This window comes from Orcinus orca, chromosome 11 (assembly GCF_937001465.1).
Source record: "Orcinus orca chromosome 11, mOrcOrc1.1, whole genome shotgun sequence".
NCBI lineage: Eukaryota > Metazoa > Chordata > Mammalia > Artiodactyla > Delphinidae > Orcinus > Orcinus orca.
Window position 1 is genome coordinate 79681826 of NC_064569.1, and position 25756 is coordinate 79707581.

Sequence of the window (25756 nt, forward strand, 5' to 3'; positions counted from 1 at the left end):
CTACTAAAGAGTTCTCTAACTGTTCTTCCAGACTTCAGTCTCTGCTCCTTTATTTTGGACACAGCCGAAAGGCTAAGCTTTTCCAATGCTGCTTTGAGTGACTTTCCTATTCCAAAATCTATGGCTGCCCACTTACAACAGAAAACAATTCAAATTCCTTAAACCAGAATTTGATACTCTCAACATCTGCGTCAGCCTACCTTTCGGATGTGTTTTCTGCCATGACTTCACACCTGTTTTACTGTTTCTTATGCACATCCACGTGCTCCAGCCTCCTCACTGTTTCCTATACTCTTCCCGAAACCTGGAGTCTTCTTCTCATCTTTTTCACTCATTTCACCCATTTACATTTTTTGAGCCTTTGCTTCAGGCCACTCATATTCTAGGCCCTGGGAATACAGCATTAATCAAGTGGGACAAGATATCTACTTCCATGGAGCTTTTATTCTAATGAGTGAAAAGAGTAAATAAATAAACAGAACAATTTCACAGAGTGATAAGTGCTCTGAAGACAATAAAACAGAGTGATGTGATAGAAAGTGAGTGGGATGTGTCATTTCACTGAGTGTTCAGGGAAAGATATTTCTGAGTGGTTGATGTTTGATCTCAAACTAAATATCCAGAAGGAGCCCAGCCATGTGAAGATCAGAGAGTTCCAGGGAGAGAGCTCAGCAAGTACCCCCAATATTCAAATATTATCCACTTTCGAAGGCCTAGTTCAGATGCAGCCTCAGCCTCAAACTTTTTCTTATCTTCCCACCTGAATTTCAGCCCATAATACTTTTTCTTTGCAGTGCTTACTACTTTATATCTTGGATGTTAGCTATTTATGCACAAGTCTTTCTACCCTATTAGAATTTCCAATTCTTCAAAATCTGCTCTTCTTTTTATCACCTCCTGTACTTAATGCAATATTAATCCAGACACTCAAACATTTCGTGAATAAGAGAATAAAGGAAGGAAGGAATGAGCAAAGGAAAAATGGTGGAATTTTATTTCACTTGTGGAAGGAATGCAGAAGACAGACAGTAGGGATACAGAGTCTTGGAGTGCCTCAAAAAGTGCCACAAAATCTGCGAACGAGACTGGTTCTTCTAATAGGAGAATAGAATCCTCCAATTTCATTTGGCCCATTTTGGAGGAAGTTCGAAATAAATTTTGTGTTTCCGATGAGTGTTTTAAGCTTCTGTCTTTCACAGGGTATGTTGAGTTGTTCTGATGGGGGCAGACTCCAAAGCCATAGGGAAATTCTCCAAAGATCCAACAGTCTGGATCCTGGGCATACTTGAATGAATTTAATCGTATACAGCTGGAGGTAACTGTAGCACCAGTTTCTTAGTAAAGTTGGTATTCATTGAAAGTGACAAGCCTGACAAGTTCATTAACGGCATTGACATTAAGCAACACTGACTGTGTCTTACAGTTAAATAGGAAAGGAAAACTTACAATTTTGGTACATTTTAATCAAACTCCACTGGTAGTCCGTGTCAGATCTGTCCTTGTCATTTTGTGCTCTGTTTTTTCAGCGTGCTCTTCCTTCAAGTGTTGCTGGGGAGATGCTCCTCTCCCAGCCCTCTCTCTGCATAGTAACCAAGGGAGGTTGAGGAGGAGATGCTGCATAGTGTTCACAATAGATTAGCTGTGAGCTCTCTCTCTCTCTGGCATGCTACCTACCACTCAGTGTCCAACAGACAGTTGCTAACTTTCATCTATCTGTAGAATGCTCACAGCCAGGAAAAGATGCCTTAACACAGTGTTTATTACCTTTCTAGAACCACTTCTGCCTTCAGATATTCTCCTGTAGGCTGAAATGCCTTTGTTCTTGACTGAGAAGGAATCCTGAATAGAGAATTAGTTTCACTTCCCCAATTAACCTAAGAGAATAAATGTGGAGAAATATAGCAGGAAATATTCTATAAGATGGAGGAATGACACACTTAGTGTGTCATGTTTTAGCAACAAATGCAGTTCAAAGTTAAAAAAATAGTTGAATTTGATTCAAATGTCTGGTTGAAATCACATCTTTTTAAAGTGGTGCGAATATGTCTTTTAAAATACTATAATGGATTTTTTAGTGTTTCCATTTCCTATATTTACTTTATGTTTATGACAATATCACATTTAGTAAGAAATCACCATTTTGACATCTTTCTTTTGAAATGTCTTTATTTTGTACATTTATTTCTTGTCAATGTTTTGAATAACTTATCTCTTTGAATGAGTTCTCTAGGCTTGTGCTTGTGTGGTATTTAACAAGTAGCTCTTAAAGGGATGTTGTAAAATAATTTGACAACCAGACTTAATTTTTAAAGTTGCCCAATAAGATTTGTATGGAGTTTTAAGTTTTATTCTTCCTTGATTATATCTCTGTAGCAACCCAACATTTTTTTTCCCTCAACACAGCAGTAACCTCTGACATTGAGCCCTGTCTGCCAAATCATATGCCCAAAATTGGTAGTAATGAATCCAGTTCTCAGGTGGAGTTGAGCTGTCACGTAATTTCCCTGAGACGGTGTCAGAGGGATAATGCCAATGTGTCCACAGTGACATAGTTGGGTCTGCACTCTTGGGATATGACACAATTTTAAGAATGTCCATGTCAAAAGGACAGTGTTTGGCCTCCATCAGGGAAAGACATGCTCCTATATAAAATATAAATTGTATGTTCAAATAAAACACACGGGAAGAAAATGTCTGTGTGAAATCTTTTTATGCCTTTGTGCATTTTTCCTCTTACCCTCTGAAGAGTTCCCACAGGGCCAGCACTAAGTTTCTCTTCATTAGAACCCAGATTTCAATTTAAATTTTAATTAGAATAGATGACTAGAATATTTACCATTCTCTGTAGTTTCTGCATGAAGCTAATCAGCATCTAGAAGCATGTCCTATGTTTTCATAAAAAGATTAGGATCTTATTCCACAAAGATTTACTGCTATCCATAAAATTATTTTATATCCACCATACCACTATTTTTGTTGGATGAATCATTTTTGGAAGAAAAATATTGTTTTTCCATTTATATAGTCACAAAACCCAGCAGAAAACTTGATTTTACATATGCCCAAAACTTTCATTTTTATAAGATCATAGCTTTACTAACACACATCCCATAAATCTGTGGACTTTCCCCCAGTATTTCAAGCGTAATTTTGAATATTGTAATAATTTCTGCAAACTAAAAGGAAATGTTAGCAAGCACCCAATACATGCTATTCTATAACCCAAACTGGTTCCATGATAATAAATACAGATCTGAGTGATCATGTTTAATGACTATGAAATCAACACTTACATTTTTGTACTTTACAGTTTACAGAACAATAGCACTTATTCATTCATTCATGTAACAAGTAACTACTGACCTACTCTGGGTCAGGGACTGTTCTAGATTGGGAGGGTGGGAGGCAGATTCAGCAGTAAATAGGACTGGCAAGGCCTGACCACACACTGCTTACATTTTCTCAACTCATTAGGAATACTACTATCTGTATTTTACAGGCTGAAAGAGTTTAGGCTCAGAGGAGCTACGTGACTAACCTAACATCATCACATAGCTGATGAGTGGCCAAGCTGTGACTTAACACCTATCGCATCTTCCCTCCAAGGTCAATGTATTAGATAACAGTAAAAATAGGTAAGAATTCAAGGTTCTCTTTAAGACAGTTCTTTTCTCTTCTATGAGGTCTATAGAACAAATCTATCTTAAAATCACAACAAATACCAACAACAACTCAAGTGGAAAAGAAAATTAAAATAAAACATGGTTATTCTCTGGCACAACTAATGCTTCACTCCCTCTTAGCTAGTTTCATTCCTTCCAAAATGAAAATACCTTGGTCATTTCTTTTTATTAGAAAGATTATGCAGGCTGTTTGTTATGGACTGAATGTGTCCCTCAAAATTCATATGTTGAAGCCCTAACCCACAATGTGATAATATTTGGAGGTGTGGGCTTTGGGAGGAAGTTTGGTTTGGATGAGGTCATGAGAATGGACCCCCATGATGAGCTTAGTACCTTTATAAGAAGAGGAAGAGAGACCAGAGTTCACTCTCTCTCTCTTTCTCTCCCTCCCTCTCTCCTCCATGTGATGACATAATAATAAGGCAGCCATCGATCACCAAGCCAGGAAGAGGGCCCTCACCAAGAACCAAGTCTGCTGGCACCTTGATCTCGGACTTCTTAACCTCCAGAACTGTGAGAAATAAATGTCTGCTGTTTAAGTCACTCAGTCTACAGTATTTTGTTTTAGCAGCCCAAGTAGGCTAATACATTTATAAAAGAGAAATCAAAATACTGAAAAGAATGATGAAAAAGTAAAAATAATACAGTTTCACCATCCAGAGATAACCATTATTGCTCTATGTCAGTACATATATATCCATATATTTATTATAATTGTTAAAATATGATCAAACTGTATATGTTGTTCTATAATCCAAATGCATTCCATGTTAATAAATATAGATCCAGGGCTTCCCTGGTGGCGCAGTGGTTTAGAGTCCGCCTGCCGATGCAGGGGACACGGGTTCGTGCCCCGGTCCGGGAAGATTCCCACATGCCGCTGAGCGGCTAGGCCCGTGAGCCATGGCCGCTGAGCCTGCGCGTCTGGAGCCTGTGCTCCGCAACGGGAGAGGCCACAACAGTGAGAGGCCCGCGTACCGCAATAAATAAATAAATAAATAAATAAATATAGATCCAGGTGCTCATTTTTAATGACTCTATAGCATTCCATTCTGAGTTTATATCATAATGTATTGAACCAATCTCCTTTTAATGGACATTCAACAGTTTCCGTTTTAACTAAAAAACAGCTAAAATTAACACCCTTTCATAAAGATCTTTACATACTTGCCTATCTGTTGCTATTGTATAAATTCTTAGGGGTGAAATTGATTGGGTATAATGGTGGACACATTTTAATAATCATACATGTCTCAGTTTATAGCTTCTACCAACAGGGTATGAGGCACCCATCCCTCATGCTCTCACCTTTTTAATCTTTGACAATCTGATAAGCAGGGGAAAATATTATCTCAGTGTAGTTCTTTTTATGTTTCCTTTTTTTCCTGATAATAAATTAATATTTATACATTATAGAGAATTGAGAAAAGTATATAAAATCATCAAAAATAAAACTCATTCAATAATGGTACATCCAAGAGGTAAACATTATCAACATTCTGCTATAGATCTTTACATTACATTATTTCTCAATGTTATAACTTTTTTAAATAAAATTGGGATTATACTGTAAACCTGCTTTTGTTTTCTTCCTTTTTCAAAGTAAACCTTTTAATTGAAAAAATTATGTATACAGAGAAAGATTAACAAATCATAATTGATTAATTTTTGCCAAGTAAACACATCTATGTAACCATCATCCAGGTCAAAACCAGAAACATTACCAGACCCTTCCCCCACCCGCTGGAAGTCTCCCTTGAACCCCCTATCAGTTAAACAATCCCCTCAAAAGTACCCACTGTTCTTACTTCTATTACCATAGATTAATTCTGTCTGGTTGTGTGAAATCATATATTGTGTTCTTTCATTTCTGTTTTTTCACCCGACAAATATATCCACATTGTTGCATGTAGCTAGTGGTAGTCTATTCATTTTAATTGTTATATTGCTATATTATTACATTATTATACCACTATTTATCTCTTCTACTGGTGATGGACATTTGGGTTGCTTCCAATTTAGGTTATTATAAATAATATCAATACTACTGTGACATTCCTTCCTAAAGTCCCCTCCATCTTCCTTTTCTGGACCACCTGATTTCCAAGGCCTACTGTACAAGGACTATCCTGGGAATTCCATGTGTCCCTGTCCCCTGGGCTGAATTCTTACCTGGATTCCACAGCTTCCTCATTCTTGATTTAATCTCTTATTTTTATGGGTACATTTCCAGTAGCTTCCTGAAAAAGATGGATATGAAATATATTTTTTGAGGACTTACAGGTTGGAAATCATCTTCTCTTTGAATTATAATAGTGTTGCTCCACTTTTTCTAGCCTACTGTGTTGCTAGTGTGAAGTCCAACTTCATTCTCATTCCTGATCCTCTTAATGTCCAGTGTTGGGAAACTCTATGATAATGTGCCATCCTGTATATTTTATCCCATTCTCTGAAATGGGCATTCAGTTGGCTCTTTCAATGATTATACTCATGCTTTTCAATTCCTGGAAATTTTCATCATTATTTCCTTTATAATTTCTTTCCCTCCATTTCCCTCAGTTTCCCTCATTCTAGCACTACTGACAAAAAAAATTGAAACTACCAATTTGCACTTTGTGTTAATTCTTGGGAGACCTCTTGAACCTTGATTCATCTTTCTTTTTCTTCTTGGAAGATTTTCTTAACTTTTCTGTTGATTTTTAAAAATGTTGTGCTAATTTATTTTTAATGTCCAAGAGCTTTTAAAGTCCAATGTTTTCTATTCTTTTAAATAGGCTCTTGTTTTTATTTATTTAAGGAAATCATTTGCTGTTTTTTATTTGTTTTTTTATTTTGCTATGTGTTTTATTTCCTTTACTTCCCCTTTTAATCTGCTTCTTTGTTTTGATCTTTTTATGTAATTAGAGAATTTCCTCAAAAATCTGCGGATTTTTGGCTATCTGGTCATATTTTAAAATGAAGCACTAAAAAGCTATATATTCATAGGCCAGTTTGATAGTTAGTAGATTTCACTGTAAAGTTACTGGGAATGGTACTGGGTGACCCTCTAATGTCAAGGTCCATAGGTTTTCATTCTTGGGAGATTCTGTTTCCCCAAAGAGGACTCCTTCATTATCTTTCCTGAAGTGTATAATCCTTATAACCAAGATTCTGAAGCAGAGCTTTGAAAGATGCTTCTCTTCTCACCATTGTGTGCATGTGTGTATATAACTCCAGGACTCACAGGAGTTATTCCACTTCCCTAGTGATACTGGGCAAGTCATTAAGCTTTCTGAACTTCAGTTTTCTTATCAATAAAATGAAATGACAATTCCTATTTCATAGGGTGTTATGAGAATTAAAGCAGATATTATACATATAATATTGAACATATTGGCTGTATATATTCCAGTGAACGTTCTAGCAGTTATCATTCTAATTGTTAGTATTATTATTATTATCATTATAATCAACTGCACAATAGCAAGAATCTTCTCGGATTTAATCTTACATCTCTTTGGAAAACAACTTGCTATAATGGTAGAAATGGGAAAGAGTAAGAATTAAAATCATATTGTTCAGGTTATATCACTATTTATCTTACAAAGGCTCATTCAAGTCAGCATAGACACATTTGATAAAATGAGTGGAACCACTACATCAGTTATTCGTAAAACCAGTAGTTTGCAAACATTTTCTATAAATGGCCAGATAGTAAATATCTTAGGATTTATGGGACGAACTCTCTCTGTCACATTTTATGCCACAGTACCATAAGGGCAGCCATGGACAACTCATAAACAAATGGACATGGCTGTGTTCCTAATAAAACTTTATTTAAAAAATAGGTGGTGGCCCAACTTGGTTTGAAGGCTATAACTTACAGACCCTGCTTAAGAAAAATATCTTTTGTTGAAACTACTATAGCTGGGTTAATTAACACTATTTCTATAACTAACAAGCTCAAATTCTCAACGATGTAACACAATCAGTGTATATTTCTTATACAGAATCTGGTGGGCAGCCTTCCAATGGTGCTTTGGGGATTCTGTCTCCTTCTCTCTTGTGGCAATCCCACCTTTAAGGGTTCCTTGGAGACCCTTGCTGGATCCTTTTCATCCAGCCAGTCCTTGAGTAAAAAGAGAGAATGAAGAGGATCATGTGGAACTTCTCATGGCCAGGCCACACTTGAACCCACATATTAGGGGCCAGAACTAACTACAAAAGAGGCTGAGAAATATAACTTCCTGTAAAAGAGCCCAGTAAAGAAATGAGGATTGATGAGCATCTAGCCAATAGCTACCAAAAAAACAAAAGAGAGAGAGAGAGTTACCAAAAAAAAAAAAAAAAAAAAAAAAAAGCCATTCAGCTTTTGCAGAATATTTTCCCTCCAAAAAATCTGGATCATCTTTCAGGGTTAGTTAGCTACATAATTTGTTGGACAGAGTATACAATGAAAATGTGAGGCCCCTTGAACAAAAACCAGGTAAAAAGCTTTTGCCTTCCTTCTGTCACTTCTGTAGAGCTGTCACAGTATCTTCTTAATTTGTATTTAACCTCTCATTCTCTTGGTCATGGGGATACTCACAAGGCAAGGGTGCTCATAGGCACCCAGGGCCCACCCATAATTAGCACATGGGACCCTCTGGACCCTGACTCTCCCTGTATATGCACTGAAGCCCCCCAGTGCCACCCCCAAGGTAGAGGGTCAGCAGCCAGGACCCAGTTTGGGGCAGATGAGCCTATTGTAAGCCAGGACTCCAAGACCCAGCTCCTGCTCTGTTGTCATCAAGCTTCACTTACAAAACACAAATTCAAAGATAAAATTATTAAGAATTTCAAGATGGCAACCACAGAGCATCAAATGCCAAGAGTGGGGGCCCCATCTAAGGGTGGGGTTGTATACAACTGCACTGGCCACATCTCATGAGGCCAGCCCTACTGTCCTTTCAGCTTGATCACTTGCTGAAGGGGAAAGGCCTAGAAGTCCCCACTTCAAGAAGTTTACTAAGAAGTCAAACTCAGAGCCTCTACCTGCTCCTGCCCAGCTTTTTCCAACCTTGTTTTCCAGAAAAAACATTACATCAAGCTGCTGTAGAAACTTGACCAAGATTGAATTGGCCTTTAACAAGACAACCTTTAGCTCTGGATTGTCTAAATTATTGTATGGAGGGACTTCCTTGGCGGTCCAGTGGTTAAGACTTTGCCTTCCAATGCAGGGGGTGCGGGTTCGATCCTTGCTCGGGGAGCTAAGATCTCACATGCCTCGTGGCCAAAAAACCAAAAAAACATAAAAACAAAAGTAATATTGTAACAAATTCAATAAAGACTTTAAAAATGGTCCTCATCAAACAAATCTTTGAAAAAAAAATAAATTATTGCATGGTAAGGAAATGCTAATGGACTCAGTACTCCAACATTAAATCATTCTACTATTTTTCATATATAACATTTATTCCTATTTTAAAAGTCATGCAGGTGAACTTCAGGAAGTTAACGACCCATTCATTATTTATTCCATGCTAATAACACTGTGAAAGACTCCATAGAGTCAGGGTGGAGAGTTCTGACTGACTGATATCCAATCCTATTTCCTGGATTAGCTTTATGGCCTTATGCAAGATGCTGCATTTCTATGAGCCCCCGTTTCATCATCTGTAATACTGGTTTGATAATATCCACCTCACAGTACTGTAGTGAGGATGACAAGGAGATAACGTGTACAGATCCTGGCACATAGTAAGCATTCAAAACATGGAAACTATTATTGCTATGAATTGGTGATAATGCCAGTCATTATTCGGAGGTGGGGGGAAAACGTCTTCCAACACAACCCCTAAACTGCAAGATTATGAGTTTAGAGGGAGAATGAGTTCCAAACAAAAACTGCAAAGCCAGGCAGTAAATACATAAAGCCACAATAACAGGACATAACTTGTGTGTTATAAGAGTATTAATGGTGCTGTAGGGGGTTCTCATTTAGATTGGAGACACTTGTCAGAGTCTTTCCAGGCTATTCTTGAGGCTGCTGACTCTAAAGGTAAACACTTTTACATAATTTTCGGGGGGGGTCGGGGACACAATTTAAATGCAATGCCATTTGGTGGCTCAGGAATTTACAATGGGTCAATTATTTATGTGCGTGAAAGTAAACAATGTGTTGCATGTACCCACAGTAAATAATAAAATCAGGAAATGTAAATAATAAAAATCAGGAAATGTAAGTGATTTCTGGATATTGCCTTTAGTGCTGCAATTCAGCCAGCATTCATTATACGCTATAAGCTCAATGGGGAAGAGGAAGCATCCTCATAAAATAAACATTTGTCTGAAAATTTTCCAGTTGAAGGAGAGGCTGGCTCTTAGCTCAGCTACCTCCACTGCACATGATGACTGGACATTAGTGAATCACACAGCCTGGGTCAGCCTAAAATTGTCTTATAATGAAACTGAGATATAATGGGAAGTTGTGCTATTTTTATATTTCCAAAGAAGGAGGCCTCTCATACAGCTGTGCTCCTGTGTTGAAAAGTGACCCTCAAAACAAACAAGAAAATGATATAGGACAATCTAAGCTCTAAGATTAAAGGAGGTAACAAGACAATCTTATTTATGCTTCATAAAAGGATGTTCTCACAACAGAAATACCTCTATGGTTACTGGTAATAAGAAAAGATCAAATTAATCAGCTTTCCCTGAACTCTGGTGATCCTACACATAATTTTAAGTATGGGAGCCCTACTTACCTCATCAGGTTGATTATATTTTTGACTTCAAAAATATCTAACTATACTTAGAGAGTCTGTGTATAGAGATACAGAAGTCTACTCAGTTCTATAATGTCCTAGCAGAGTACTGGAATTGCATTTAAATGTGGACAATTAGAATGAACAAAAATTGAAAATCTCTTAGTGAATCACAAGGCCTGTTTTATGTTTGAGGATACTGTTACATAAGATATTTGTATCTGACCATGCAGTATATATGGTCTATAATATATATAGACCATGCAGTCTATTGTCCCTAGAAACATGTCTAAACCTGCTAGTTTCTCAGCAAGAATAGAGGCCATTATATTTTAAATGTGTATGCCAACATTGTATTTGTAAATGTCAGAAATTCACTTCTATGACTGTATTAGTTCCTTATGGCTGTTATAACAAATTATCACAAACTTACTGGCTTCAAACAACACAAATTTATTAACCTACAGTTCTGGAGGACAGAAGTCTAAAAATAGGTCCACAGGCCCACATTCCTTCTGGAGGCTCTCAGGGAGAATGTCTTTCTTTGCTTTTTCCAGCTTATGGAGGCCACCTGCATTCTTTGGCTCATGGTCCCTTTCCTGCATCTTCAAAGCCAGCAGTGTAGCATCTTCTATCTTCTCTGACCACTAGCCTCCCTCTTATAAGGACCCTTGTGATTACATCAGGCTTACCAGAATAATCCGGGATAATCTCTCCTCCACAAGATCTTTCATTTAATTACATCTGCAAAATTTCTTTCACTTTGTAAGGTGACAGATTCACTGGTTCTGGGGATTAGAAGGGAGACATCTTTGGGGGTCCATTATTCATCCTACCACCATGTCTGTCATCACTGCAACTCTTTTTTCCACTTCATGTGCAAATGCTCATATGATTTTATATATCAGCATATAAACAAGTTCAACTTTCTTCCATGGCTTAAATAAATAAATAGACCCTCTCTTGATGCCAAATCTCCCTCTACCTACCCTTCCTTATCTTTCTTCCCATTCATAGTCAAGTAATTGGGCACACTAACTACACTATCTCCAAGACACGTTTCTTTTTTCCAGTCTTAAAATCTTAATCTGCTGCTGCCTAACACCTGCCCCCACCACTCCATCATCATTTGGCAAAAGTCAAAAATGACATTTCCATTGTCAAAATCCTATCCTTATTTAACTTCTCAGTAGCATTCCGTACTATTGATGCATCTTTTATTCTTCAAACTCCCTCTTCCCTTGGATCTTGTGATGGACATTTGTTGGTTTGTCACCCAGAACTTTATTTTGGTATGGGCCCTTGGTTTTCCTCTAGGGAACACTCCTCTTTCCTTCACTTTCAGTGGTGTTACATTTATCCCCAGTAACTGGACTGGGTATGTGACTTAGGCCTAACCAATCAGCGCATCATCTGTCCTTGGTCACAGTGATTGGTTCAGGAACAGGCAAATGGCCCAATCCAAGTCAGTGAGGTTCTATCCCAGGACTTTTATTGGGACAACTGAGAGAGACTTTTTCCAACAGGACTATAGAAGTTGGCAGCCAGTTTGACACTGACCAGAGTCTGTGAATGAAGCCAATATGGAGGAGAAACGTAGAAAAGAGAGAAGAAAAACCATGTTGTGTTTATTTCATCTCTTGATTTAATCTAGGCTGAATTCAACCTCCGGGCACTTTGATTATGTGATCTAGTATATTCCTTTCATCTGCTTAAACCAACTTGAGCATCTTTTTGGCCACTTTCAACAGAAAGAGCTTCACTTGACATGGTCGCCACCATGGCATCCTTGCCTCTCTGTTCTCTCCTCCTCAAGACTTTTTGGTCCTCCCTTTTTTCTGCTCTCCCTTAAACATTGAGGTCCCTGGTTCTGACCTTGTCCCTCACATTTTTGCCCCTACATTCTCTTCCAAATCAATGTTCACATTGTCAGTTACCACCTGGATGCTCATGATGCCCGCATGTATATCTACAACTAAGACCCCTCCTGAATTCCACTTCCATTTAACCAATGATGCCTCCTAGATATTCCACAGGCAACTTACATTTAATGTATCCAAAGCAAACACATCCTCTTCCTCCCTACCACCACCCTTACCCAATCAATTCCCTCTTCTGTATTCTCTATCTTAGTAACCACCTCTTAAGGGTTGAAATGTGTCCTCCCAAAAGATAAATAGACCCTCTCTTGATGCCAAATCTCCCTGACCCCCAGTACCCCAGAATACACAATTCCGTTATCCTCTGCTAGGAATCATACAATGATTGCTTATTGTCTTCAGGATAAAATATAAGCTTCTCAAAATAAACACAAGATCCCGCATTATCTCACCTCCATCAGTCTAGCCTTCCCTCCTGCCACTTTTCACCTTGAACTCCACAACTCCCGATCACCACATCTTGTAGCTCCATAATATTCCTTTCTTTCTCATGGCTCTGTGTTTTGTGCTCACTGCTGTCTCTGTAGGACTGTCTCTCCAGCTGATATACCAAACTGTTACTCCATCCTCAAATCTCAACTTAGTGACTATCTCCTTGGAGATGCTTCCTCATATTCTCTCAGAAGCCTTAAATATTTTCTCTTCAGTCCCATCATTTTTGGTGCTTCCTCCATCATAGCACTTATAGTACTGCCCTGGAGATGTTGGTTTGCATGTCTGGGTTTTCTCAGGAATGTGAGCTCTCTGAGGGGAGCAACTCTGTCATCAATTTTGTACACTTTACATCTATCACAAAGATAAGGCCAAGCAGGGGTTCAGTAAATATCTGTTGATGCCACAGATGAGTTAATTAAAAATTAATTAAGTAAATTAACTAAACTAGAATTGTAAGAAATTGCTGCAAACAATTCAATATATCAGAATTTGGCTTTCATTATATTGAAGAGAAGGGATGGGAATGATCATTTATTGTGTTAATGCTTATCATTCACATTCATTCCTTCATTTACCAAACATGCATACATAGGATGTCAGACCCTGTGTCCACCACTGAAGACATGAAGACAAATATGACAGACCACTGCCCACAAGGAGCTCACAATCACAACTACAAACAAATGAGTGTTATCCAGGGCTATAAATACATAAACAAGAGCCAGTAGAGGATCCTTTTGAGGCAATGGTTATGGAGCAGGGCCTTGATGGAGTGGAGTAGTGGGAAAAGGGTAGGGAAGAGTAATTTAATCCTCACATCACCTTACTGCAGATATTATCTACAATTTACAGGTAGAAAAAACCCACCCGAAGTAATTAAATAGGAATTCTGATCTTTCCTCTCTTCAAAGAAAATGAAAAGGATTTAATTTGTAACCTAGAGACTGAACTGCCCCGGAGCCTGAGGGGAGGGCGGACTTTCTGAGGCTGCTGGCTCTGGAGGGGCCCCAGCAGCAGAAGCTGCCACAGACCTGGACCGCAGGCCAGAAGCAAGAAGAACTACAATCCTGAAGCCTGTGAAACAAAAGCCACATTCACAGAAAGATACACAAGATGAAAAGGCAGAGGGCTATGTACCAGATGAAGGAACAAGATAAAACCCCAGAAAAACAACTAAATGAAGTGGAGATAGGCAACCTTCCAGAAAAATAATTCAGAATAATGAGAGTGAAGATGATCCAGGACCTCGGAAAAAGAATGGAGGCAAAGATCGGGAAGATGCCAAGAAATGATTAACAAAGACCTAGAAGAATTAAAGAACAAACAAACAGAGATGAACAATACAATAACTGAGATGAAAACTACACTACAAGGAATCAATAGCAGAATAACTGAGGCAGAAGAACAGATAAGTAACCTGGAAGACAGAATGGTGGAATTCACAGCTGCAGAACAGAATAAAGAAAAAAGAATGAAAAGAAATGAAGACAGCCTAAGAGACCTCTGGGACAACATTAAACACAACAACATTCGCATTATAGGGGTCCCAGAAGGAGAAGAGAGAGAGAGAACCCAAGAAAATATTTGAAGAGATTATAGTCAAAAACTTCCCTAACATGGGAAAGGATAAAACCACGCAAGTCCAGGAAGCACAGCAAGTCCCATACAGGATAAACCCAAGGAGAAACATGCTGAGGCACACAGCAATCAAATTGGCAAAAATTAAAGACAAAGAAAAATTATTGAGAGCAGCAAGGGAAAAACAACAAATAATACACAAGGGAACTCCCATAAGGTTAACAGCTGATTTACCAGCAGAAGCTCTACAAGCCGGAAGGGAGTGGCATGATATACTTAAAGTGATGAAAGGGAAGAACCCACAACCAAGATTACTCTACTGGGCAAGGATCTCATTCAGATTCGATGGAGAAATCAAAAGCTATACAGACAAGCAAAAGCTATGAGAATTCAGCACCAACAAACCATCTCTACAACAAATGCTAAAGGAACGTCCCTAAGTGGGAAACACAAGAGAAGAAAAGGACCTACAAAAACAAATCCAAAACAATTAAGAAAATGGTCATAGGAACATACATATCGATAATTACCTTAAACGTGAATGGATTAAATGCTCCAACCAAAAGACACAGGCTTGCTGAATGGATACAAAAACAAGACCCTTATATATGCTGTCTACAAGAGACCCACTTCAGACCTAGGGACACATACAGACTGAAAGTGAGGGGATGGAAAAAGATATTCCATGCAAATGGAAATCAAAAGAAAGTTGGAGTAGCAATATTCATATCAGACAAAATAGACTTTAAAATAAAGAATGTTACAAGAGACAAGGAAGGACACTGCATAATGATCAAGGGATCAATCTAAGAAGAAGATATAACAATTATAAATATATATGCACCCAACATAGGAGCACCTCAATACATAAGGCAACTGCTAACAGTTATAAAAGAGGAAATTGACAGTAACACAATAATAGTGGGGGACATTAACACCTCACTTACATCAATGGACAGATCATCCAAAATGAAAATAAATAAGGAAACAGAAGCTTTAAATGACACAATAGACCAGATAGATTTAATTGACATTTATAGGACATTCCATCAAAAAATGGCAGATTACACTTTCCTCTCAAGTGCGCACAGAACATTCTCCAGGATAGATCACATCTTGGCTCACAAATCAAGCCTCAATAAATTTAGGAAAATTGAAATCATATCAAACATCTCTTCTGACCACAACGCTATGAGATTAGAAATGAATTACAGGGGAAAAAACGTAAAAAACACAAACACATGGAGGCTAAACAATGCGTTACCAAATAACCAAGAGATCACTGAAAAAAACAAAGAGGAAATCAAAAAATACCTAGAGACAAATGACAATGAAAACACAACGATCCAAAACCTATGGGATGCAGCAAAAGCAGTTCTAAGAGGGAAGTTTATAGCTATACAAGCCTACCTCAAGAAACAAGAAACATCTCAAATAAACAATCTAAACCTACACCTAAAGGAACTAGAGAAAGAAGAACAAACAAAACTCAAAGTTAGCAGAAGGAAAGAAATCATAAAGATCAGAGCAGAAATAAATGAAATAGAAACAAAGAAAACAATAGCAAAGATCAATAAAACTAAAAGCTGGGTCTTTGAGAAGATAAACAAAATTGATAAACCATTAGCCAGACTCATCAAGAAAAAGAGGGAGAGGACTCAAATCAATAAAATTAGAAATGAAAAACGAGAAGTTACAACAGACACTGCAGAAATACAAAACAACCTAAGAGACTACTACAAGCAACTCTATGCCAATAAAATGGACAACCTGGAAGAAATGGACAAATTCTTAGAAAGGTATAACTTTCCAAGACTGAACAAGGAAGAAATAGAAAATATGAACAGACCAATCACAAGTAATCAAATTGAAACTGTGATTAAAACTCTTCAAACAAACAAAAGTCCAGGACCAGATGGCTTCACAGGTGAATTCTATCAAACATTTAGAGAACAGCTAACACCCATCCTTCTGAAACTATTCCAAAAAATTGCAGAGGAACACTCCCAAACACATTCTATGAGGCCACCATCACCCTGATACCAAAACCAGACAAAGATACTACAAAAAAAGAAAATTACAGACCAATATCACTGAGGAATATAGATGCAAAAATCCTCAACAAAATACTAGCAAACAGAATCCAACAACACATTAAAAGGGTCATACACCATGATCGAGTGGGATTTATCCCAGGGATGCAAGGATTCTTCAATATATGCAAATTAATCAATGTGATACACCATATTAACAAACTGAAGAATAAAAACCATATGATCATCTCAATAGATGCAGAAAAAGCTTTTGACAAAATTCAACACCCATTTATAATAAAAACTCTCTAGAAAGTGGGCATAGAGGGAACTTACCTCAACATAATAAAGGCCATATACGACAAACCCACAGCAAACATCATTCTCAATGGTGAAAAACTGAAAGCATTTCCTCTAAGATCAAGAAAAAGACAAGGATGTCCACTCTCACCACTATTATTCAACATAGTTTTGGAAGTCCTAACCATGGCAATCAGAGAAGAAAAAGAAATAAAAGGAATACAAATTGGAAAAGAAGAAGTAAAACTGTCACTGTTTGCAGATGACATGATACTATATATAGAGAATCTTAAAGATGCCACCAGAAAACTACTAGAGCTAATCAATGAATTTAGCAAAGTTGCAGGATACAAAATTAATGCACAGAATCTCTTGCATTCCTATACACTAATGATGAAAACTGTGAAAGAAAAATTAAGGGAACACTCCCATTTACCACTGCAACAAAAAGAATAAAATACGTAGGAATAAACCTACCTAGGGAGAGAAAAGACCTGTATGCAGAAAACTATAAGACACTGATGAAAAAAATTAAACATGATACCAACAGATGGAGAGATATACCATGTTCTTGGATTGGAAGAATCAATATTGTGAAAATGACTATACTACCCAAAGCAATCTACAGATTCAATGCAATCCCTATCAAATTACCAATGGCATTTTTTACGGAACTAGAACAAAAAATCTTAAAATTTGTATGGAGACACAAAAGACCCCGAATAGCCAAAGCAGTCTTGTGGGAAAAAAATGGAGCTGGAGGAAATCAGACTCCCAGACTTCAGACAATACGACAAAGCTAGAGTAATCAAGACAATATGGTACTGGCACAAAAACAGAAACACAGCTCAATGGAACAAGATAGAAAGCCCAGAGATAAACCCACACACCTATGGTCAACTAATCTATGACAAAGGAGGCAAGGATATACAATGGAGAAAAGACAGTCTCTTCAATAAGTGGTGCTGGGAAAAGTGGATAGCTACATGTAAAAGAATGAAATTAGGACACTCCCTAACACCATACACAAAAATAAACTCAAAATGGATCAGAGACCTAAATGTAAGACCGGACACCATAAAACTCTTAGAGGAAACCATAGGAAGAACACTTTTTGACATAAATCACAGCAAGATGTTTTTTGAGCTACCTCCTAGAGTAATGGAAATAAAAGCAAAAATAAACAAATGGGACCTAATGAAACTTAAAAGCTTTTGCACAGCAAAGGAAACCATAAACAAGACGAAAAGACAATCCTCAGAATGGGAGAAAATATTTGCAAAGGATTAATCTCCAAAATATATAAACACCTCACGCAGCTCAATATTAAAAAAACAAACAACCCAATCCAAAACTGGGCAGAAGATCTAAATAGACATTTCTCCAAAGAAGATATACAGATTGCCAAGAAGCACATGAAAAGCTGCTCAACATCACTAATTATTAGAGAAATGCAAATCAAAACTACAATGAGGTATCACCTCACACCAGTTACAATGGAAATCATCAGAAAATCTACAAACAACAAATGCTGGAGAGGGTGTGGAGAAAAGGGAACCCTCTTGCACTGTTGGTGGGAATGTAAATTGATACAGCCACTATGGAGGACAGTATGGAGGTTCCTTAAAAAACTGAAAATAGAATTACCATATGATCCAGCAATCCCACTACTGGGCATATACCCAGAGAAAACCATAATTCAGAAAGACACATGCACCCCAATGTTCATTGCAACACTATTTACAATAGCCAGGTCATGGAAGCAACCTAAATGCCCATCGACAGATGAATGGATAAACAAGGTGTGGTACATACATACAATGGAATGTTACTCAGCCATAAACAGGAACGAAATTGGGTCATTTGTTGAGACATGGGTGGATCTAGAGACTGTCATACAGAGTGAAGTAAGTCAGAAAGAGAAAAACAAATATCGTATATTAACGCATGTATGTGGAACCTAGAAAAATGGTACAGATGAACTGGTTGGCAGGGCAGAGTTGAGACACAGATGTAGAGAACAAACATATGGACACCAAGGGGGGAAAGCCACAGGTGTGTGGGGATGGTGGTGTGCTGAATTGGGCGATTGGGACTGACATGTATACACTGATGTGTATAAAACTGATGACTAATAAGAACCTGCTGTATAAAAACATAAATAAAATAAAATTCAAAAAAATTTTTTTTAATTTCATAAAGTCCATAATATTCCTTTTTTCTTTTGTGGATTGACTTTTTGTGTTGTGCGTTAAAAGTCAAAGCTCATGCTCTCCAGACCAAACCCAAGGTCATGTAGATTTTCTGTTTATCTCTGTAATTTTTACATTTTCACATTTTAAATGTCTGTTAATAAATTTGAGTGAGTTTGGCATAAAAAATAAATTGTAACCTAGAGCCCTAAGTCTGAAAATATCTCCTTTTAAGTTGTCCTTCCTCTCTTAAATCTCTCACACTATAGCAGCTTGGAGCCTCTCCCGTTCCAGACAACTGACTCCCAACTTCTCTCCTGCAACTGCTTCCTGTCTCCTAACCCACAACCTCTTGTGATTACAGTTGGCTGTCAGTAGTCACAGATTCAGCATTTGTGAATTCAACCAACCGCAGTTCAAATATTTTTGATGTGCTCAAGAGACTTGAGAATCTGTGGGTTCTGGTATCTGCGGGGGATCCTGGAAGCAATCTCCCTTGAATACAGAGGGAGATTGTATTTCTTCCCCACTTCTTCCTCAAGCCCCATAATCTCCCAGGCCAATGAGTCAGACTCCCTAGGAAAGACAGAAAAGAGGTTATCTAGGGCCACCAACATCCCCCTAACCGCCCAGTTTCTCCACACAGTGCCAGGGAACTCCTAAAGGGTGAGGCTGCTCTCCAACTTTAATACTTAGCTAAGAAGAAACCTCATTCTTTCATTAAATACATTTTTTGAGTATATTTGGAAAAACTTGTGTGTGTTGAATCTATTTTTTCAGGTGCTCAGTTTATGAAATCTGAATACGGATCAAGTGTTTTCCATGAACAGTTCTTAGCAGAAGCACGCAGAAAATAACTGTTCTCATAGAGTTTGAATTTTAGTTGGGGCATACAGATAACAAACAAACATAATAAATAAGCAAATTATATAATACACTTGAAAGTGATAAGTACTACAGAAAAAATTTAAAAGGGGCATTTGGAAAGGACAAGTTTACTCACTTTGAAATGGGAGAAAGAGCTTCACAGAGATTGCCCAATTAGCAACTGGAAGAGTTCAATCTCTTTTCCCTACACCATGCTGCCCTAATTAAAACAGATTATAAAGTCATTATGTATTAATGGTAATATATGAATATAATGGAATATATGTGATTTAAATTACAATCACATTTCTAGAATACATGGTCAGAATAACTTGGGAGCATGCATTCACAGGGATTTTTTTTTTCATTTTTAAAAATTCTTTAATGTTTTATTTTTTTAGTGTACAACACTATATTTCTATTCTATATATACTCTGTAAACACCAGACACATTTTAAATCTATTCTGGTAGTAATTTTGGATTTTGCCCTATTTTTAAAAGAATACCCATTTCATTGTAGAAAGCACAAGTGCTCTTTATTGGAGAAACATGGGATAAATGAGAGACTCAGAAGACCTGAGTTCTAGTCTCAGATTTGCCATTAAGTACATGTTTGGTCTTGGATAAATTATTGAGCTTTGTCTGTTCTCAGCCAGGCATTGAGCAAAGGTGACTTCCACACTTAATAAAAGGTCCTCCAAAAATGACAACAGTCTGTGAAAGTTCATATAAACTTGAATACTCAGTTTAGAAATGAATTATTTACACACAGGTTAACTACCTGTTTTCTAAAGTGTCATAAAAATGTCTAAGGGGAGAAATCTAATTTTTTTTAACATTTTGATTGAGTATAATTGCTTTACAATGGTGTGTTAGTTTCTGCTTTATAACGAAGTAAATCACTTATACATATACATATATCCCCATATCTCTTCCCTCTTGCATCTCCCTCCCTCCCACCCTCCCTATCCCACCCTTCTAGCTGGTCACAAAGCACCGAGCTGATCTCCCTGTGCTATGTGACTGCTTCCCACTAGCTATCTATTTTACATTTGGTAGTATATATATGTCCATATATACACTACCACTCTTTCACTTTGTCCCAGCTTATCCTTCCCCCTCCCCATGTTCTCAAGTCCATTTTCTAGTAGGGCTGCATCTTTATTCCTACCTTGCCCCTAGGTTCTTCATGACCATTTTTTTTTTTTTTAGATTCCATATATATGTGTTAGCATACGGTATTTGTTTTTCTCTTTCTGACTTACTTCACTCTGTATAACAGACTCTAGGTCCATCCACCTCACTACAAATACCTCAATTTCATTCCTTTTTATGGCTGAGTAATATTCCATTGTATACATGTGCCACATCTTCTTTATCCACTCATCTGTCGATGGACACTTAGGTTGCTTCCATGTCCTGGCTATTGTAAACAGAGCTGCAATGAACATTGTGGTACATGACTCTTTTTGAATTATGGTTTTCTCAGGGTATATGCCCAGTAGTGGGATTGCTGTGTCATATGGTAGTTCTATTTTTAGTTGAGAATTCTAATTTGATCGCCCTGGTGGTGCCTATGTGCAGTGGACTGTATTCTCTACCCTGTTACATGGAAAGTGAGTTATTGCCCTTTCTCTTTTAATTTTAAAGGAGTCAAAGGGAGAAACTACCACTGCTTCCCTTTATTCATTAAGTCTCATTACTTACTGTAAAGTTTTATTAACATTAGGCCTTTGGGGTGGTCAAACAAAAGCACTGAATATTATTACTCTATATCGTGGTGTCTCTTTGATGTCAAATATTTACGTTGATGCTATATGATTACATCTGTGACATGTCTGCCCAGGATAACTATGCCTTCTTTAGGCTCCTTTATTCCAAGTTCCATGTCTTTTCATTTATCCCAGCTGGAAATTCTTTCTCTTAACTATCTCTCTCTTTGAATTCCATTCCACCCAGTAAGTGTAAGAAGAGCTAAAGACAGGTTAGTATTTCAAGTAACATCTCACCAGTGTCCCAGGGAACAAATCCCACCCCTTCCCCAAATTCGCTGCTTCCCCATCTGTCTCCAAAGCTCTCTAGGCTTTATTTTTTCTATCTGAGAATAAGACTTAAAAAAAACTCATAGTTTCTTTTCCCTTTTTGTGTCTGTTTCAGGACTATGGCCATTCCCTTATTTCTTACCAACTGAATATTTGGGAAATAGCCTGGCAAATGGACTTCAGGCTTCTCTACACAGAAGTCCAATTGGCTGGATTACTGAGTCCATCTTGTTCCAACCGAGTCTCTTGAATTCTGGTCAGGCTTCATCCACCCTGGGGCTTTCTTCTTACCGGCACTGACCCAGTGGGATCCAGGACTGTTTCCAACACCAGCTCTAACCTCAAGAACCTCACAAAAATGGGCACTATTTTCACGTTCCATCTTAAATAAGAGTTCCAGTGACATCTACAGCTCTTGCACCAAACTAAGAGAACTAATCCAGAGGCACCTTGTGGTTAGAGAGAACAGAGAGAAAGTTCCTATTGCACTCCCACTGTTGGCTGATTATGTAGGGAGATGTACGTCCACCCTGTCTAGCGACACGTGGTTATCAAACACTTGAAGTATGGCTAGTGCGACTGAGGAATTGAAATTTTAATTTTTATTTGAAAAGTTAAATCAGTTAAATTTAAAAACTGATGCTCAATTTGGTTATTAAAAAAGTTTTAAGGAACAACTTGGGCATGTGACTCTACGTTGTCAACTCTTAATTTTATGAAGCCTAAATACAGATCAAGTATTTCCAACGAAAATTTAGTGTCCAACTGAGATGTGCTGTTTAGAAAATACATCAGATTTCAAGAACTTAGTAACAAAAAATATAAAATATCTCATTAATAATTTTATGTTGATTTCAGATTGAAATAATATTGTTTCTTTCTTGGCTGTGCCCTCAACACCTAGTCCAATGCCCTGACATGTAGTGGGTGCTCAATAAAGAGTTGACTAAGTGAGTTTTGTAGATGAGCTAGAAAACTGAGAGGCAGTAGAAGCAGGGACCACAAGCAGAGCTAAAGAAGAATGCTGGGCCCTTCTCACCACTGTCTGCCTGTGAGCTGCTTTCCCACTGGTGAACAATGAATGTATTTCTTTTACATATGAGATGTGTTCAGTTGTCCCCTAATCTTTGAGTCTGGCTTTTCAAATGGATGAAAATGAGGTTCCAGAGAACATCAAACCGAAGCAAATACCATACTGGATGAGCCAGTCTGAGCCAATTATAGTCTACAGACAAGGAACCTCATTATAAAACCCTGCGGCTGGGGCTCAAGGTGTGGTCAAGATCCCTTTCATCAGGTCGTGAAAACGTCACACAATTGGAAAAACACATTAGAGTCAATACACATCCATCTCCACACTGAATTATTGCCAAAGCTGAACATTTGCATTCAGCTTGAAAGGAAGGAAGGAAGGAAGGAAGGAAGGAAGGAAGGGTGGGAGGGAGGGAGGGAGGGAGGAAGGAAGGGAGAGAGAGAAGTACAGAGTAGCTGTCTAGACCTTGGTCCCACATGGTGTTGAATAAAACAATTTTAGCGTGCACACAGGCACTACCTTGCTGTGAGAGCCAGGAAGGACTTACACAAAAGGAAGGTTAAACCCCAGGAAACAAGGAAAGGCATAAACATCTAATTTCCTTCAATTTGGTATGATGCTAAATAAAATCCAGCAAGAACTAAAGTGCACAGGACCACCCTGGCAGCAGGGGAGGAAAATCCAACACTTATAAACAAGCATCTTTCAGAAACCCAAACAAATTTCGTTTTTTAACACTTTGTAGTCAAGGCATAGAAATGTTTAGTTCTGATTTATTTATCTCTTCTTCCATTCATTTAATAAATTCAAACCACATGTCCTGTGCTAGGCTAGGTACAGGATGTAATAGGTAACTAACACATGTTTTGTCTTTCTGAGGACCTTCAGTCTATTACACAGGAGAGACAGTCACAAACGAATAATCATACTGTAAGACATTTTTTAAATAGATAATTCTAGAAGCCTAGTTTCCTAGGGCTGCTGAAACAAATTACAACAAACTTGCTGTCTTAAAACAGCAGAAATTTATTTTCTCATAGTCCTGGAGGTTAGAAGTCTGAAATCAAGGTGTCAGCAGGGACATGATTTTTCTGAAGGCTCTAGAGGAGAGTGCTTTCTTCCCTCTTCCAGGGTCTGGGGGCTCCAGGTGTTCCCTGGCTTGTGGCTACATAACTCCAGTCTCTGCCTCCTCTTCAAATGGCCTTTTCCTCTTCTCCATCTGTCCCTCCTCTGTGTGTTTCTTATAGAGACACTAGGCATTAGTTTTAGCGCCCACCCAGATAAACCAGGATGTCTCATCTCAGGATTTTTAACTTAATTACGTCTGCAAAGACTGTTTACAAATGAGATCACATTGACAGGTTCCAGGATGTGGACAGGTTGCTCCTGTGTGCTCCTAGCTAAAACCCACTCTGCCCTTTTCTCAGCACTCATAGTCTCACCACCACTATCCGCCCTGTCATTACCACAGTGTGCCTTTTACACCAGTTACCACAAGAATCCCTGAATACCAGGCTAGCCTCATTCCCAGGACTGTTGAGGCAACACCCACCGCATCTGTCACTCTCTATCCTCCTACCTTTCTTAATTTTTCTTCATAGCACTTGTCATCACCTGAAATAATATACTTTAACTTGTCTATTTCCTCCCAGTAGATTGTAAACTCCATGGGGGGCAGGGATTATTGGAATTTTTGTTTATTTTATTCCCTGCTATATCTCTAGACTCCAGACGACAGTAGGTACTCAATCACCATTTATTGAATGAATGAATGAATGAATCTCATTGGTCACGACTTATACACATGACAAGACCTTCAAGGGAAACTAGGAAATGTTGTCTTTCTGCAAGTGATCATAAGCCTTGCTAAAAATTGGAAGGAGGAAAGAAGTATTGTAGGACAATCAGCAGCCCCTATTGGAGGTGGCACCCATTAAGTGATCTTATGTAAACCTTATAAATAATGTTTACCTTCACTAAAATAAAACTATAAAGCAGCGTGCAAAAATTATGTGCCTTAGGAGTTCTGGTGACAGAAAACCCTGTCAGCAAAAAAAGAAAAGAGGGCTTCCCTGGTGGCGCAGTGGTTGAGAGTCCGCCTGTCGATGCAGAGGACACGGGTTCGTGCCCCAGTCCGGGACGATCCCACATGCCGCGGAGCAGCTGGGCCCGTGAGCCATGGCCGCTGGGCCTGCGTGTGCGGAGTCTGTGCTCCGCAACGGTACGGGAGAGGCCACGGCAATGGGGAAAAAAAAAAAAAAGAAAAGAAAAATAGATATATACATAGATCATGAAACTCTACTGTTCATGTGAGCAAATTGGTCCTCAAGGAAGTAACAAAACTTACTCTGGGACACGAAATCCACTAAGTGTCAAAATGAGGGCCAAACCTTTTGGTTTTGTGTTCTCCCAGGTATGCCATGAAATTTCTTGTTATACTGTTAGGTTGTTGTTGACTTTCCATAAACAGAGACATGCGGGGAGAGAGAGATGACTATACATGTGGTCAGAAAATCCATATCCTTCAGACAGGGTTAAAGAGTAAAAGGTGAAGGAAACTCAGGAGAAATGAGAGGCCAAGAAATTCTGAATTTGTGAACTCTTGTGTTTTAGGTGAAAAGACTTTAAAAATGTTGCACTAATGACTGTTGGAGTCCAGCTAGTTCTAGATGTCTTTCTGTTAATCCAATACCTTACCTGCTGTATTATTTACTTACTGAATATTGGACCTGTGCTTTTAAATGTAACCTTTTCAACTGGAATCATAGGTAAATTTCCAGGTTCATTTGTGTTAGCTGATTGGCTATACATTGTTGAAAATCAATTAAAGTTAAAAAAAAAAAGTCACCTTTCTATCTTTTCCAGATCCCCTCATAAGATCTGTGTTGTAGAGTATGGACGATTTTGCTGGTGATGTATGAGGTTGA

General features: G+C 38.2%; 1 long non-coding RNA gene across 1 annotated transcript in view; it reads right to left on the minus strand.

The window, feature by feature from the left end:
• Positions 1-25756, minus strand: part of LOC117201153 (uncharacterized) — a 546510-nt gene that overhangs the window by 20490 nt on the left and 500264 nt on the right. The window contains exons 7-8 of the long non-coding RNA XR_004483120.2: positions 5856-5923; positions 4992-5068 (exon numbers count right to left, since the gene is read on the minus strand). This is a non-coding gene — a long non-coding RNA (uncharacterized LOC117201153). The remainder of the gene's footprint in view (positions 1-4991; positions 5069-5855; positions 5924-25756) is intronic.